This window comes from Protopterus annectens, chromosome 10.part0 (assembly GCF_019279795.1).
Source record: "Protopterus annectens isolate FY-2018-M chromosome 10.part0, PAN1.0, whole genome shotgun sequence".
Taxonomy (NCBI): domain Eukaryota; kingdom Metazoa; phylum Chordata; order Ceratodontiformes; family Protopteridae; genus Protopterus; species Protopterus annectens.
The window spans coordinates 894138450-894155015 of NC_056744.1; the positions used below are offsets into that span (position 1 = coordinate 894138450).

General features: G+C 38.8%; 1 protein-coding gene across 2 annotated transcripts in view; it reads left to right on the forward strand.

The window, feature by feature from the left end:
* LOC122813391 (very-long-chain enoyl-CoA reductase-like) overlaps positions 1 to 16566 on the forward strand; it is a 470825-nt gene that overhangs the window by 310840 nt on the left and 143419 nt on the right. The window lies entirely within an intron of this gene.

Below are 16566 nucleotides of genomic sequence, written 5' to 3' on the forward strand. Positions count from 1 at the left end.
TTACAGATAAAACGTCCATATGGATATAATAATCCTCCCAGTCTATTATCCAAATTGTTTCTATTTGTATGATTTAAAAAACAAACATAATTGGAAGGGACTCATACCTCTCAACTGTACAGATTTTCACACAATGTCCAGATTTTTGCCTCATATTTTGGTCTGTTTTTTATAACATTGTGGTTTTCTTGCAAATTAGTGTCAAATCATTAATGAGTGAAGTTAAAAATAATGACAGACATTTGAGTTTCAGACCATACCATTAATAAACTTCATGTTAATGTAAAACCTGTTACACTATCAACATTCTAAGACTGTAAGATCAATATTTAAAAACTGTCCCTATTTGTGGACCTTTGACCCATTTTTATTTATAGCTTTGTCCAGATTTCTTGCTCTAAGAGGTTGAGGTTTGGAAGGGACACAAAAAGTTGTATATGCTAAAAACTATGAACCTGTAAAAATAGGATGCCTGATTTGAATCATCATAGTAATTTCTATCTGAAACAATGGCAACCACTGGGTGTGGGTATGCTGAAGATGACTGAAGGATTGCAGTGGTCAAAACCGCACTGAAAAAAAACATGCATGTATTTATTATAAATTTATAAAGGATAAGAAATATAACTGCAAAGATGACTACCTTTTCATGTTTAGAGCAATACTATCAGACTATTAATAAATCAGAAAATTAATCCACTGTACAACATACCTGAGAATATGAACCCAACACAAAGAACATCTGATAATCTAGGAAACAACCACCTTTATTACCCACCGCCACTGAACACTATTGTTATCAGGTAAACTGTATAATTATTATGACATATAAGTATCTATGCAGAATCCATTTCTGCTTTAAACAAAAAATACTGCAGCCTTTTCCTCTAGACATTTAGAAAACAATATTCATATAAATAATCCTAAGAAGAGATGGTCATCATTTACTTAAATAAACTGAAGAAACAGACTGCTACGACTGGACTTGGCCTTTCAATACTCCTTTTAGCATTATATATCAGATATTATCATTTATTCAATGACACTTTTTTTCATGGAAATCTGCCACATGAATAATGTAGATTCTAATAAGAACATTGGCAAACTTTAAAATGCAGTATACAATTATTATACCTTTAGATGCAGATGTTTGAATATACATAAAATCTTAACACTCAATGAATTGTGCCAGGTATGTGACAGCTTATTGAAAAGCAGTATAATGAAAGTGATAATACTGAATGCAAAATCCTGAAATGTTAAAATGTTGAACCCAAAATACCTACTAATAGCATACATGTACTACATGCATATACTGTGACAGTACACTGCCAGTCAACAAGGTTGGGCGCCGGGCTGGCAACTTGACACTGTAAAACTCCACTGCCAATTATGAGCGGACGAGTGATCCGCTGTGGCGACCCCTAACTGGGAAAAGCCAAAAGAAGAAAAAGAAGCTACTCAGCATTATGCCTTGCAGAATATTGCTTTTCAGCAAGTTCACATGGATCCGGTTGTACCATAGCACTACTGACCAAAGTATTAGGTTATATGTTAGTGAATGTTGGGTATTTGGGTAACCCAGTCAATAGCTCACCAGGAAAGTGCTAGTGGAGCTAAAGAAACTAGATCATGTGATCTAACTTCTCTTTTTGTTTTTTTTTTTTTTTCTTTTTCTTTTTTGCTTCATAAAAAATGTGCTGTTTTATGAATTAGACAAGGAATATAAAGTATAGAGTTTGGGGTTGTATTTATTTTTATTTAGTTTATCCTTTACTTTTGCAAGTTAGTCTTAGGCTTTTGTTATATTCTGCACATTATATATATATATATATATATATATATATATATATATATATATAGACTGTGATTTATTTGTTATTTTCTCTTCTGTATTACTCTGTAATTCTATTTTTAGCAATTTGTTTATCATAGTGTGTAAAGTCTTTCATATAGTGTTGGCTATTCTGTTCATTCATTATTTTATCCTTCACTGGGTGGTGCAGTGGTTAGTGTTGTCACCTCCCAGCAAGAGGTTCTCTGGTTCGATTCTCAGCTGGGGTGTCTTCTATGTGGACTGCATTTGTGTGGGTTTCCTCTGGCTGTTCTGGTTTCCTCCTACATTTTAAAGACATGCATCTGAAACATTTCTCCCCAGGCCTCAGCTGAAAATGGGCTCTGTCCCAGTCAGGCTTTCAGTTAAATACATAAATTACAGCTAGTCTCAGTGTTATGCTTGCTATAGTTATTTGAGTATCTCATAATGCAGAGAGCTGATAGAATGGAATGTGCTGAAGTGGTGAAGTCAGTTTCCTGATCTATTAGCTCATTCATATTCAGTGTGGCACATTGCTGAATGAAAATTCTGCATCCATACTATAGCATTAGTAGACTGTCCAAACTTATTAGTAGTGTGGACTTGAAATTCTGGGTCCATTATTCTAGGTCTGGAATTCCTGCAAATTATAGAGATTTTTAAAATTGTTTAGGGTGTTATAACTGTCATCTGTTTTGAGCAATCTGCTCAGGACTTGATTTTAATTCTGGGGGTAACAATACATACTTCTCACACCCCCAGATTTATATATACCAAATCCATATTCACAACAACTCAAAGAAGGGGATGTCTCCCTCAAAACAGGAATTACTGTCAATACAGAAAGGGAACAGCACTGGAAAATATTCACAAAAAGAAACACCCACACAAGAAACACAAAACTACACAACATAATGCAAAACAGCAAATAATAAAACCTCACCCAACACCAATAAATACACACTAAAGCCTACAACAAAAACAAAAACAACAACAAAAAAAATCTATCTAAATAATAGATTGGAATAATACCTGATCTTGAATAACAGAATTCTATAGTACCGCTATTCATTCAAATAGAGCAACCAGAATTTTATTCGCTTATCTAATGTGAGTACCACTAATTAATCAATTGTACTGAAATGATGTTCAGTGATGGAAACCAAACGATAAAAGCTTCAGGCATACCACTGAAAAGTGAAAGCACACTTTTAACCCAAACACTTGATATTTGCAGAAATATTTCATATTAATCATTGCAACTGGAAATCCAATGAAACTCTGATGCAGTACGCTGTCAAGCTGAAACAGTGCACAGTGAACTGTGGATATGAAGCACAGTGAGATTCATTCACAATTGATTAAATAGTGGTACTGACAGTGAAAGATGCCAGATGTAGCTGTTATCTGAATTTAACTTACCATTTCCTAGACTATTTGAAAGGATGCTGCGAATGGAGATATTCAACCTGAGGAAGTATAATGCATCTGAAAGTGCAGTACATTAATCTGAAATTCAAATGAGTAAGCATAAAAGTGATAAACTGTGTCACTGTAATGACAAAAGTCATAGCCCACAAGAGTATACATGCAGAGAAGGAAAATTCACTAAGGGAAGCTATAACATTAAATCAGCATCTAATAGTAAAGTGTAGTTTCAAGTAAAGAACAAAAATTTATATGAAAAGAATGTGAAAATATTTCTAAAAGTGAAACAAAATTTTATTTTTTTGCTGTACTGAACAATACAGAAAAATAACTGTAAATACTTTTTTAAATAAATGATAAAAATGACACAGAGCTTGACAGAAGAGTAACAATAATGACTGAATATTTCAATTGTATTTCCAAAAAAAGCATTACAAGCTTCAGTAGTTAAGCTCAGAACACATTTTGGAGATCATTTGCTTGTACTGGGTCAAATTATTGCTGCAAGCTTAGAATGTAGTCTGTAAAGGATCTGCCATACTAGGAACAGTTGACGTGTTATGGTGAAAGGAAATGGACCAGTTTTGCATGGGAGAAGCTGGACAAAAAAATCTCATGTTAAAACTGGAAAGTCTGTGAGTCAAAATGTGCTAAATGAGCTAAAAGTTGGAATGCTGAAGTGTTTTGACAGGATCTGAGCACAAAGAGTGATGTAAAAGCTGATGTTTTATTGGATCCAAATGCTTTGCCAAAGATTGATAAAGGTCACTTCTTGCCATTTGTAATAGAAAAAGAGATGATAATGATGATTAAAAAAAGAGGAAAGTACTCTTAGTCCGGTAAAGCATAATGAATAGGCCGCCCCTTTTTGTTCCTGTAGTAAAAGGGGATTGTCCATTTCTCTGTTTTTTAATTTCTCCAAGTGTTTTGGGTTTCTATTACCATTACAAGAATGGACCCCATTCATAAGTCAAAGTATGATTAAAGTCCATGAAATTAGTATTGTTTAATCTTTGATGTTAGCCAGAAGTGCTCTTCGCAGCACCCGCAATGAGCCCAGTGATGACTCCTGCAATTCATACAGAGTTATATAATGTAAAGATTTCTCATCTTTTTGTGGATGATTTAAAATTGTATACTTCATCAGATGAGGAATTCAAAGCATAACTGCATTGGTCAAAACTTTTTCAGACAATATATGAATGTTATTTGGTCTTGACAAATGTGGAAAAACAACCTTCAAAGCAGGAAAGCTGCAGCACCAAGAAAACATCAGGCTGGGACAGGAATGTGATATAAAATAACTTGAGCAAGAGGGAGTAAATAAATATTTGGGAATTGATGAAAGATCAACAATAAAACATGAACAAATGCAAATAAAACATAGTAAGGAATATTTTAGAAGACTAAAATTAATACAGAAAACAGTGTTGACATCTAGGAACAAAGTCCAAGTTATAAACCAACTTGTTCTTCCTGTCCTTGCAGTTTTGGACTGACTGACTGGCCCTATAAGGTGTTGGATTGGTTGTACAGGAAAACAAGAAGGATGCTTCTTGCTTACCAAATGATTTATAAAAATCAGTTTATACCAAGACTATATATTCCCCACTATGAAGGAGGTATGGGCCTCCTTGAAATCGATTACGTGTATAGATCTGCACTCATAGGACTGCATACGTATTTGCTGACCTCACAAGGCCGAAACTTTGTGACAGTTTTAAAACATGAGGAGAATAAGTATAACATGGCTTCCCTGCTTAGTTTAGCAGAAGCATATTGGCGTCAAGTGGAAACAGAAATCAAACCAGAAATAGATAAAAATCAGGCAGCAACTGAATGTGCCAAAAAACAAAAGAAAGTATATAATGTGAAGGATCAAATGAGAAGGCAAGAAATCTGGAAAATGCATACATATAGTTGTAAGTATAAAAAACTCTTGGAACAACCTCGTATTGATCAAGAGCGAGTGCAAGAATGGTTAAGAAGAGGTGAATTTAAACTAAAAGATGAAAGATTAATATTGGCGGTCTCCTTTGTGTAAATATTGCACCATATCAGATCTCTCTTTCTTTCCCATGTCCATATTTCTTTTTTATACCTTTCAAAAATCCCTAGATTTTGTTCTTTATATTTTTGTACTTCCTCAGTTGTTTCTTTTTCTAAATGGCTCAAGGTTTCTTGGTCTATATAATGTTTTTCATAAATCTGTTGTATTAGTAAACATAAATTTGCATTTGAGGCAGGCTTTTGACAGTTTTTCATGTGTAAGTATTTTCCTTTCCCCTAATTTCTCTCTTAATCTTTTTGTATATCTTCTGACTAGAAATTCTCAGCTCCTTGCATAATAGTAACAATACATAATTTATTTCTTATCCTCAGTAGTCCACTCTATCATCTTTATGAGTCTCTTTTGGTCTATCAGTTTTTGTGATTTTTGTGAACTATTACTTCATTCTACAACAAGGGGACCATCCTCCCCCTGGGTCTGGCCTAGCCCCATTGTTGGAATGTTTCCATGCCTTGAGTAGTTCACATTAGAAAAAAAAGAAAACATTCTTAGTCCGGTAAAGCATAATGAACAGGCTGTACCTTTTTGTTTATGTAGTAAAAGGGGATGGTTCATTTCTCCTGTGTGGTGATTACAAGTTAACAGTAAACCAAATTACTAAGCAGGAAACATATCCAGTAGCAAATGTGGACGAAATATTGGCCATGATAAATTGTAGAACTGGGGTTTTGAAATCTAATTTAGCATTTCGATTATCAACAAGTGTTGCTGGATGATGAACCTAAGCAATAAATTATGAATACTATGCAGAGAGGCTTGTTTCAGTATAACAGCTTAACATCTGGGGTGAATTCTGCACCTTCCATTTTTAAAAGAATTATGAAAGATCTATTTACCGACCTGTGGTGGTGGTGCTGCGGTAGCATTGTCGCCTCACAGTAAGACGCTGTCCGGTTCGATTCTCAGCTAGAGCGTCTTCTGCGTGGAGACATGCGTGAATTGGCATACCTTCATTGAAGGTTATGCGTCAGGCCTGGCAAGCCGGTATGTAAAAATCAATCTGGGAATTTTGAGGCAATGTTACAACTGTCTCATGTACACGGACAACCCTCTCCTCCTCCAAACAGGTTCAAATATATGTGAGAAATGCAACTATTTAGCCAAACTGGAGGCTGAGCTCTCTCATCTCAAAACTGGTGTAACCAGTCAGGAGGAGAAGGTAACCTCACACAACACAATTCCAGTATCACATAGTCCCACCACATCAGCGAACCAAACACATAAATACACAAAAACATACTCGGAGGCTCTAAATAAAAATCTACCCAAGCAACAGAGACCTCCAAAGCAGACATCCAAGCAAACGCTACCTCAAAACAAAACACACACAACACATAGCCCACAAAGTCAGTGTGCCAAGCAGCCACAGCCCTTAAGGCTGAATAACACACCTGATACTCTTGTAATAGGTGACTCTATTGTCAGACACACTGACATCCTGCTCACCAGGCTGAATAAAGAGAAGGTCACGGTGAGCTGCCTGTTAAGTGCTAGGATCCGCCACATAACGCAAGCACTCAGGTCACTCCAAAGCAAATACAAATATGACTCAGTCATTCTACATGCTGGTGTGAATGACCTGAGACGTACCTCCCTAGACTACATGAAAAGAGACATAGAGGAGCTCTCTGATTATGTAGCCCAGGCTGGTATGACCCTGACCTTGAGCAGCATCTTACCCTCACCTAGAATGATGCCACAGTACAAAGACAAAATGATCGATTTTAACAATTGGCTAAAATTTTGGTGTCATTCAAAGGGGATCCAGTGTCTGTCAGCCTGGGATGACATGCTCGACAAGCCACGTTGCTTCGCTAGAGATGGCTTGCACCTGTCACCACTGGGCTTTCGGATATTGGCAAAGGCTCTTGCCACCCCCATAGTGCCTTTTTTAGACAAGGCTCAAAAGTCAAATCCACCCCCATAGACAGCACAAGGAACAAGAAACTAAGGGTAATGCTGCTTAACACCAGAGGTCTTAACCTCAAGATGCATGCACTCGAAGCTCTCCTCAGTATGGAGAACATCGATATCTGTGCAGTGACAGAAACCTGGTTCAAGGCTCCAGAGAGCACCCCAGCACTACCAGGCTATACCTCATATCATGCTTTTCGGCCCCAAAACCCAGACCGAACCACAAAAGGAGGGGGAGTTTCCATATTTATCAAGGATGTCCACACCTCCAGGTTAGTGGCATTGCACGAAGTATCGGAGACCATCCATGTGCAACTAACAGTGGGCAAGACTGCTTTTCAGTTTATAGCATCCTACAGACCACCCTCTCAAAGTCAGGAATCCCACTCGGCTTTCCTGAAAACATTGGAGAGCATGAAGATCTCTCCGAACACCATTATATTGGGCGACTTCAACTACCCAAACATTGACTGGGAGCACTACTCAAGCCCCAACACCTTAGCCCAAAGGTTCCTGGAAATTATAAACTCAAATGCTATGGAACAACTAGTCACCACTCCCACAAGAGGGGACAACATACTAGACCTGATCATTACCAACATGGGGACTCTATGCTCCACACCAGAAGTATATCCCTCATTGGTAAGATCAGACCATAAATTAATTTCACTGGATGTCCACATCCCGACCCCACCCCCAGCCCAGAAAACCACAGTGAAAAACTTCTCAAAAGTGAACTTCTCACTTCTCAAAACCGAAGTGGAATCCTTCAAGGCCCCAGGTCCAGTGGAAACTATGGCCCAAACTGCAGAATCCTATATAAACGCATTCTACGGACATCTCCAGGAATGCATGGATCATGCTATCCCAAACAAAACCAAGACCCAATCATCCAAAGGCAGGCGTCCAGTCTGGTGGACCCCTGCCATAAATAAACTGTACAACAGAAGGAGGAAGCTACTACATGATAGAGCAAAATCCCTAATAGGGAAGGCATCTCTGATCAGTACTAGCAAAAAATTACGCTCCCTCATAAAATCCTCCAAGGCCAGCTTTGAGAGAAAAATTGCACAGGACACCAAAGACAATCATAAGGCTTTTTTCAGTTATGTTAGGAACCTGGGATGCAACTCCCAGACTTGTTCTGAGTTGATTCTAAATGACAAAAAATACACTGAACCCACAGACATCGCCAATATTCTGGCAGATAGGTTCAGTGCAAACTTCTCCACCCCTCCCCCCCAAAAGAGCAAGTATCTATCCCAGCAGAGGACTGCCTCCCAAACATCTCTGATGCTCAGGTGAAGGCTGCCCTCTCCAAAGCAAAAAACACTGCTTCCATTGGACCAGATGGCATCCCAGGTTGCGTCCTACATGAACTCCAAGAGGAACTAATCCCTCAAATAAAACAGCTATACAATCTCAGCCTCACTACAGGATATGTGCCCACAGAATGGCGTACAGCAACAGTGGTCCCACTCCACAAAGGTGGAGCCTCTACAGACCCTGGAAACTATCGCCCCATAAGCCTGACTAGCTTAGTCTGCAAGGCTATGGAGAGGATCATCATGGAGCTCATAAACAAAGATATTGGGGACCTACAGACACTAGATCCTACCCAGTTCGGCTTTGTCAAGGGCAGATCCTGCCTTTTGAACCTGGTTGACTTCTTCGAAACAGTCACCAAAGCCATAGATGAAGGGAAGGTAGTCCACACAGCCTATCTGGATCTTGCAAAGGCATTTGACACAATACCCCACTCGGGCATCATGGATAAGCTATCCAGCTTAAATATAAACCCCTATGTCACAAGATGGGTCACAAACTGGCTCAAAGACAGAACCCACAGAGTGAGAGTTGCTGGAGCCATGTCAGACTCGAAACCGGTCACGAGTGGCATCCCACAAGGTTCTGTCCTGGGACCACTCTTGTTCGGTATATACTTTTCCGAGGTACAGGCAAACATGGGAGGACTATGGCTCAACAAGTTCGCAGACGACTGCAAACTGGGCACCATAATCGACTCTCCAGCTGACACAAACATCCTTCAAAAAGGTCTCACAGAGACAGATAACTGGTGCCAGCACCATGGTTTAAAGCTAAATGCCAAAAAATGTCATACCCTTTGGCAAAAACAATGTGCCCACAAATTACCACATGGGCGGAAACCCATTAAGTACAGAGAAAGTACTGGGGACCCAAGTTGATAGCAATCTCTCCTTTGAAAACCACACTGCCAAAGTGGTTAGAAAGACCTTCTACATAGCCCACCTCATCACGAAGGGTTTTGCATCTAGATCAAGAGAGGTAATCGCACCCCTTTATTCATCCCTCATCAGGCCCATCATAGAATACAATGCCCCTTTTTGGATGTACCTTACCCGACACCTGCAGCAATTAAAAAGACCCCAAAAGTATCTCACCAACAGGATCAAGGGTCTCAAACAGATGCCATATGCTGCTCGGTTAAAAAAACTCCAGCTCTACTCAGTTGCATACCGCCTACTTCGAGGTGATCTATGCCTGACATACAAAGCTATGTCAAATCCAGAATTAATGGACATGCTCCACCTCAGTAAAACTAAATCCCTTAGAGCCACATGCTCGAGGGACTTGAACCTCAGCACAGAAATAAATAGAACTTGCTGGAGGGACAGGTTCATAACCCAGAGGCTCCCTTCGCTCTGGAATAGAATTCCAGTTCATGTGAGGCAGAGCACCTCACTGAATCTCTTCAAGAAGAATCTCGATAGGTGGATGGGGGATCGTAGATTTGTCCCAGGGATTACTCCCATGTCACTATTAGACAGAGGCACAGTAAACTAAACCTTAAAAAGGGCACAGTATACTCAAATCAAGGGGTGGCGTAAGCCATACAGAATCGGGCTAGGCTTATAATTGCCCCAGGGCAGATAGCCTAGCATGAACCTATGAACCTATGATTGCTATGACTGTGATTAATTTACATGATTCCATCCATTCAACTAACTGACATTTGAATGTTGCTAGAATTTAAAACTGTCCAATACATTCGAAACGTTTGTTTCATAATAAGGGGGGATTTGGGCTTATTGGTTGTGGGATGTTTCCTTGCAGAGGTAATTGGTTGCTTGACACATGGCTAAATTGCAATTATGTTGGAGAGACACATGGCTGCATCAGATTCACTGTGGGTAAAGAGAAGCATGCAGCAATGAATAAGCTGTAATCCTGAGGGGGAGGCATTGGGTGATGAATTTATCCTTGAATTAGAGATCTGTTGACATTTTGGTATAAAATGAGATCTTGGAAATGGGTATTAATCGAGGAGCATTTTCTTTTTGAGGAAAATTAGTCATAAAGAGCAAGGTTTGATACAGCTTGGAAAGCAATGCACAGATCTCCCTACTGGAGTTTATAAACTGGAAAGAATGAGACCACGGTTTGCAAGTCTATCACCATAAAACCAATTCTTTAGACATTGGATTCTTTTGGTTATAAACTACTGGGATCTTTTTAGGTGGGAGAGATGTTTAGACCCATACAGGCCAAATGGAAGCATTGCACATTTTTATAGATTGAATAAGTAAAGTGACATGAATTAGGAGGTACTGGAGTTAGGAAGAGAACCCATGACAGAGAAGCTGACAGAGACTTTTCAAACCTGGTAGGATAAAGGACAACAGAATGAGAATTCACAAATATGGGCTCTGTGTTTTTTATTACTACTGGAAAAGTGTTAAATTTTACATTTACATATCCAAAGAAGACATGAATCCAAGAAATACTGTGTTCGTGTACTAACAGAAAATAAAAAGACACGGGAACACAGATGTGATGGGATGTGATTGGACCGACATAGGTTTTGCAACTACTCGAGTTTCAAGCTGGCCCGAGCCCTTTGTCAGGAGTTATTTCAGTGTTCTCTTATATGTTAAAACAATAAACCTGTTTTGAAAAAGAAGGAGTTATTTCAGTGGAATAGCGACATAACGAGATAAAATAAAGTGCCAGGGTGTTGACCTTTTACACTGTTACAGTTTCATCCAGAATTTTTGCAGTAAATACACTCATACAATATATGATTCCAATCAGCTTTATTATCTGTAATACATACCGGCAGAAGATTAAGTAGCTCAAAAGTGAGATTTGCTGCCCCACTTAGAGAATGAGCAGCCCTCAGTAGTGGGGCTGCTGGTAAAATCTAACAGTGGGTAGCAGTACATACTAATAGTAACATATTATGTGACATGAGAATCAGTGCCATTGCATAAAGCTAACGCTAAGACTACTGACTGTTATTCTCCAGAGCCTGGAGAGATATCAGTGGAACTGAAAGAGAAGACTTATTCAGAATCACTCTTTTATGGGGAGGACATATACGAAGCAGCTCTGATAGGGTTTTTGGGTGAGGAAGCTATATCTTTCACCTCAAGATAGACTAGTGAAGAAAATGCCCCTGAGTTAGTGGACTTATAGATAAGCTAGATAAACTTAAAAAACTAATGGGAAAATGATACTTTAAGAAAGGAAAGAGATAACATAGCCAATGTTGTAGGGGAGGATACTGAATAGAATGTTCCTATTGCTTCTCACCTCTAGTTTGTATTAAACATTGACATTTGTGTAGGGCAAGTAGGGGGAAGACATTTTATATCAATTACTGGTACCAAAATATCATAGGGCACTGGTAAGGAAGCTAGTCCATAGTCAAATCTTATGCAGTCATCTGTGGATGGGCAAAATAAAACAAAACAAGAATTCTAGTCAATTTTTATTGTCTATATGTAATTTAAGAGGTAGAAAGTGTCTGTACATCTCAACCCCAACCATTCTCCCAAAAATACCGTCAAACATAACACCTCCAACTATAACTAGGGAGCATGTATTGGCTACACTTACTAAAGCCGAGAACATAGTTTCAGTATGCTTCATTAACATCCGAGGATGTCCACTGAATAGTCCAAAATACAACTTATCTAGACCCTTGGAGTCATTATTTAACTATAGTCTTAAAGCAGGTTTTGTGCTATATGAATGTAGGACTGCAACAGTTATCCCTCTTCATAACAGAGGACCTTCAACAGATCCTGGAAACTACATACCCATTAGTCTGACTAGGCTTACTTGCAAAGTCATGGAAAGAAGTATCATGGAAATGATCAGGAAGGACATAGGTGACCTCCAGACACTGGATCCATTCCAGTTTGGCTTTGTCAAAGGAAGGTCATGCCTACTGAACCTGATAGACATCTTTAGAAAGGTCACCAAGGCAACAGACGAGAGTAAAACAGTGCACACTGCCTGCCTAGATTTGGCTAAAGCATTCGATTCATTACCATACTTGTGTATTGTCAACAACCTTACAGAACTTGGTATAAACCCCTTTGTAACATAATGGATAGCTAGCTGGTTCACTGATAGGACCCAGGAGGCTAGAATCAGTGAGGCCACCTCCACAGAGGCCAGTCACCATTGGAGTTTCCCAGAACTCTGTGCTGGGTCAAGTCCTCTTTGGCATGTACTTCTTAGATGTCAAAGCCAATGTCAAAGGCCTCTGGCTAACCAAGTTTGCAGATGATTGCAAATTGGGAGCAGTCATTGAATCCCTCAAAGGTGAGAACACCCTTCATGAAGGTCTAACACAGACAAATACTTGATGTCAAGCCACAGCTTAAAGTACCAAGAAATGCATTATAGTACCTTTTGGGAATTCTACCCCCCAAGTAACTAAATCATCAGTAAAACATCCATAAAAGTTGATTCACTAGTCAGGGATCTGGTAACTGATGTAGGTAGTAACCAGCCTTTGACCAACATATGTCCAAGGTAGTAAGAAAATCCTTCTTTGTTATTCAATTTATAAGCAAGGACATGACATCTAGGTCCAGAGAGGTCATCATACCATTGTATTTGGCTCGCATGAGACCCAACATAGAGTATAATGTATGTACCTGAACAGACACATGCTGCAAATAGAATGTCCATAGAGGTTCCTTGCAAAAAGAATACATGGAATAAACACAATGTCCTGCACTGATTGCATCAAATCCCTGTCTCTTTACTCAGTATCATACAGATTTCTGCGAAGTGATCTTGTCTGGCAAACCAGGTATCCATGGTCCCTGTTTTTAAGAACTTTTCACACATCTGAAAAAAAAAAAAGTCAGAAATACTGGATTAAAATACCTACATTTTGCTTGTGACAGATAGAACACATTAGAGAGACAGATGTATTTCTCAGATAATTCCCATTCTCTGGAAGAGGCTGCCCGTCCATGTGAAGTACAGTTCCTCCCTATCCCTATTTAAGCACATCCTGGGCTAATGGATGGGTAATTGGAAACTCTGCCATTGTCTGGTGCCCATGTCTCTGATGGACAGAAGCAGTTAGTAAAATACCCCCCCCCTATATAAATCAAAGTTTTGGGTCACATTTGGGTTGCACGGCTAGGGTTATAAGGACACTAGTGGTTGTTAGCTTAGTGCACCATTGTGAACCTATGAACCTATCAACCTTTGATTAGTTAATCAGTAGTCAAGTAAATAATCTCTGTACAAGTCCAACAAATCTCGGGATCCATGAAGTTGAAACCTGAGATTAATTAGGCTGAAGTATGGATAAATAATTAGCTGAATACAAAGACAGGTGTGCTTTAGCTTTTTAATTTTGAGGCAGGAGCTAGTGAGAAGTGGGTTGTGGCTGCTAGACTTTGCAAACTGAAATAAATGGCAAGGGTCTGAGAATTTTATATGCTCAGGCAGTCGAACATCACTGCAAAGCCTGGGAGAATTTTACAGGTTTTTTTCTCTTCCTATGAAACTGCATATTGCAGATTGAAGAACTGTTGGAGATAGCGGCTAGGAATTACTTGTAATCTTTGCTTCTTTTCCCTAAGAGAGATAGATGGAGGATTTATGTTCATATTGTTTTGCATTAACATGAGACCTGACTCAGTGATCCAGTTCAAACAGGTTTGATTGCAGAAAATGTTTTACTCACCCAAGGCTATGTGACTTCATAAGTCAAGGGAAGGAGAGGTGAAGCTGTCTGCATAGGAGATGGGAGGAAGCTTGGCCCCCATTTCACCTGAGGTATTAGTTTCCATTTCATTCAGTTTGACTATCTCACTGAGTCAAATTTAAATTTGAAATAAAGTGATTTTTTTAGCATATTTGAGACACAGAGCTGAGCTGAGCTTATGTTCATGTCATAGTTAAGAGTTTGCACAAACACTGATGACAAACCCACCCTTTGAAAGGACTAGAACCACACAGATAGCCAAACAAGTTGTATGACATGGTGGGTGGACCTGCAAGAGCCCTGGATGTCACAAACTGATTATTGGCAGTGAGTTAGCCTCCACACTCCCCATGGAGGAAGGCATCATTCTTGGTGTTTCATTAAAATAGACAGGAATCACCTTCATGTGACCTCTGACAGAACATTACTGTTACATTCAGATTGTAACCTACTTGCTTAAGTTTTGGTGTCCAGGATATCTAAGGCTTGGCCTGGCTTGATGACACTAGATCAATATGTCTTCATTAAGAAGAGGATAACATATGACTACCTTAAGGACTTGCCACCTAAATTATTTAGACTCACTCACCACTTGCTGCTAGAGAAGATCTCTTACAAGGCAAATAGTTTGATACAGTACAATGTTATTTTTTTAACTAGCGCTGTGCAAAACTTGATACTCCCCATCAAAATAATTTGGAGATATTATTTGTAGATTATATCACAGGGCCAGAGCCTTGGTCAAGATAGGAAGGGTAATATTCAGGTATTTTCCCCAAGGCACTAGGCATGGTGTCCCTCTTCCTCTGCATCATTTCATATTTTACATCACACCTTTAGTGCAGGAGATCAGACAGCAAGAATATGTCTCTGGATACTTCATAAGGAATAAGAACCACATGCTTGCAATGTCATGATTATTTCCTGGTTTATATGGTGGTCTTTGAGTCACTAACCATCATTACTGATAGTAATGAAGAAGTGTGGGCTTTTACCAGACTATAAAACAAGTGTAATTAAAACAGTAGGCCTCACTGCTTATGTTACTGGTCAACAGAAGTGTAGCCAGACATACACCAAGTATGCCATTTTGTACAGATTCTGCATTTTATTTTTTTACTTTAGCTAATCTGTCATTGTAGAATAACTAATGTCTCTGAAGCAGTATTCAGTTCTCAGTTTTTGCAGCTCTTTTCATTTACATTCCCACATCTTACCTTACCTCCCCATGTTGATTGATTGCAATTTATCTGTAACCTTTTTGCTAAATACTGAAATTATAGTAATTTGATTGGTTCAGTTAGGTTGTTTTTCCATGTCTACTACTGACTGGCCTGAAAATGTGTTCTCTGTGTTTCATGACTTCTGGTGGAGAAACTCAAGACTACTTTCTTTCTCTGTTTCTTTCTTTCTTTCTTTCTTTCTTTCTTTCTTTCTTTCTTTCTTTCTTTCTTTCTTTCTCTCTCTCTCTTTCTTTATTTCTTTCTTTATTGCTTTTCATGTTGGGGGGGGGGCACACCAATGAGATGCTGTTGAATGGAATTGGAAACAGAAGAAGATATGTAATAGGATCTGAACAGAAGAGAATCCCAGGGCTGGATTCTATATGTTATGGCTGCACCATATAGATGGAACAGGAAATGGCAGAATAGGGTTCTGCACGTGATTCTGATTTGCAAATTGTGTTTGAATGGCAGTAACTCATTGTACCCTAAGTGACATTGCTGAGACTGGTGGAGTGTTTTTCAGTGCACTTTAAAGGCGCTGAGTGCATTTAGTTAATTAAACTTTACACTCATAGTACCAGGTTCCAAAGCTGCTAGTGGCATGAGTCATTCAAATCCATATTGAATTTCAAGTGGGACATTATTGAATGTTTTAATATATTTTAAGCCTTTAACCGATCTTTACATTGCATCATTGTTGCAGCCTTCATTTACATTATTAGTGAAATATAACCAAAGTATGTGATGTCTTCCATGTTATTCTAAGTGATCGTCAGACTGCTACCTTACTGTTGCAGTCTTCACTTAAATTTATACTGAAACATATTAAAACTTAATAAAACTGTACTTTTCGTTTCTGTAACTATATATATATATATATATATATATATATATATATATGTGTGTGTGTGTGTGTGTGTGCATTTTTTTTTTCTCTCACTTGCTCCTTCAGTCATAGACTTTTACTGTGGTTTGTTTTTGTTCTGGTAAGCTAACTGCCAGCAAACAATTCTTGCACTTTGAGAATCACGTCTGTCTGTGGGAATGGGTTATCAGATGCCAGAATAATGGGAGTCGAGTAGATTTTGTTAAGTGGATTTTTTTTCTC